At 36.8% G+C, this 2318-nt stretch overlaps 1 pseudogene; it reads left to right on the forward strand.

Annotated features, from left to right (window-relative positions):
* Window positions 1-1631: 1631 nt before the first annotated feature.
* Window positions 1632-1812, forward strand: LOC129249604 (U2 spliceosomal RNA; annotated as a pseudogene).
* Window positions 1813-2318: the final 506 nt, after the last annotated feature.

The following is a 2318-nucleotide window of genomic DNA, read 5'->3' on the forward strand; positions in this document are numbered from 1 at the left end:
AGTTCATCTATGAATGGAAAGATTTCAAAAAACCTAAACGTACACATATGTGCCGATGTCCCGGAAGAGGTTAACGATTCGAATTTCATCACAATTATTTTATTTCTTCGCTGTATCTCTTCGATGGCGGCCGCCATAGCCGAATGGGTTGGTGCGTGATTACCATTCGGGATTCACAGAGAGGTCGTTGGTTCGAATCTCGGTGAAAGCAAAATTAATAAAAAATTTTTCTAATAGCGGTCGCCCCTCGGCAGGTAATGGCAAACCCTCCGAGTGTATATCTGCCATGAAAAAGCTCCTCATAAAAATATCTGCCGTTCGAAGGCGGCTTGAAACTGTAGGTCCCTCCATTTGTGGAACAACATCAAGACGCACACCACAAATAGGAGGAGGAGCTCGGCCAAACACCTAACAGAAGTGTACGCGCCAATTATATATTTATTTATTATCTCTTCGAGCAGATAGCACAATTCCCAAATGAATTTGGCTTATTTTTAATGATGCCATTCACTGTGCTTTGTTGATTCATTAATTTGCAATGTTTCTTTATTTCCTACATCCACTGCCTGTCGAGATCAGAAGGTCGTCGAAAATATTCTTGGAAGTCAGACACATTCATGCACTCTGACAACAGTCACAGATTACTAAACGCAAGTGACTTCACGTGCATGTAATGTACGATGTCGTGTCTTCAGAATTTAAGCTATGAAGATGATAAATCTTAGGCAAATATAATAGCTTTGCCCACAATTCGTGATGAGCCTAACGAACTTTTTCCACAAAAAACCCAAACTTGGTGTAACCTCTGAATGTCAATGGGTTTTTACGCAAATTTTTTTTAACTGAAGGGTTTGCTCTTATTTGTCAAAACATTGATACAGTCATAGTGTAATGAAACAAAGCTGGCCAGGTAGAAATGACATTCGATTTCAGTGCGCAGACTCGGCAGTTAAACAATATCTTTATTTCTGACTCATTTTTCAAAGATATTTTCCTAAGGAAAACTCAAATGTGTTCACATCAAACTGACCAGCATACCTTGTATGATTGCACTACAGACTCAGTGAAGACCATTTTTAAAAGACAATTTTTGTTTTTTCCATAAGGGGGGTGTAAGGGTTAAAAATCGATTTTTTTTTTTGCATGTTATTGTAGTAAAACATTTCAAAAATACCGTGTTAAAATTTTAAGTCAATCCGAGCAAAACTTTTTAAGTTATAGAGCATAAAGCCGAGCCGCCTCAAACATCTGCCGAGACGCAGCAGTTGCGCGCGTAGTCCGTTACAAACTTTAAACGCGGTTTTCTCGAACCTTTTTGAAGTGAAAACTTCTTTAGAATCGTTGGGAGTGATTTGAGGAAAAGTGAAACGAAAAAAGCGACCAACTTGGCTACGAAGCGTTATATTATATGTTGATATAAAAGTAGCGACGAACTAAATAAAAATTACTTTTATTTTTTCTTGTGATTCGAACCAAGGATTTTGGATCGGAAGCTCACATTGCTAGTCGCTCGGCTACCGCGCCATGCTGTCGTCGCTGGCCTAAAAGTTATTTAGTTACGAAGCGTTATATTATATGTTGATATAAATAATTTTTGTGAGCGTGTAATTCTCAAAAAGTTTATTAGGTTTATTATTTAAAATGTATTGACTAGGTAGTGTGGTTATCAGCTTAACATCTGATAGATCCTTCATCGGAGGACAACAAATGTTAAACTGATTTTTGGAAATGGGCGGAGTGTTTTAGGGGGCTCCACCTCTGCCACGGGTTGGCCCGATATTGCAGTACCGCCGGGATTTCAGCCTTGAATAAATACAAGAAGAAATATACTAGTACATTTAGCTTTGGTGGGAAGAGACATAAATTTTTATATGAATACAAGTAGACGAAAACGGAAGAAATTTGCAAGTCTGTTTCTTCGGTCCGTTTGGGTATTTTTTTTGACAACATCGAAACCAAAGCATTTGTATCATATTTTATCTATCATAAGCCACTCGTATCATTTGTTGAAATTGAAAACATTGAGGATGAATAATGATAAAATGAAGAAAATAAAATATGAACTTTATAGCAATATTATAATGAACCTATAATTATCCCGCTCCTAATGCTGCTTTCGTCTTATTCTCTCTCAGTTTGTTTTACGGAAGGTTTCACTTCTATCAAGTCTAACCGTTAGACTGGTATTTTTTTTTTTTAAGTGCTTAGTCATTGGCATTTGAAAATTACTCAACCGATCCTTTTGAAATTTTGCACACATATTTTACATATAAAAAACCTCCCCCCAACGTTTTTTTTTCGCCATTTTTTTATATTAA

This window comes from Anastrepha obliqua, chromosome 5 (assembly GCF_027943255.1).
Source record: "Anastrepha obliqua isolate idAnaObli1 chromosome 5, idAnaObli1_1.0, whole genome shotgun sequence".
Classification (NCBI taxonomy): Eukaryota; Metazoa; Arthropoda; class Insecta; order Diptera; family Tephritidae; genus Anastrepha; species Anastrepha obliqua.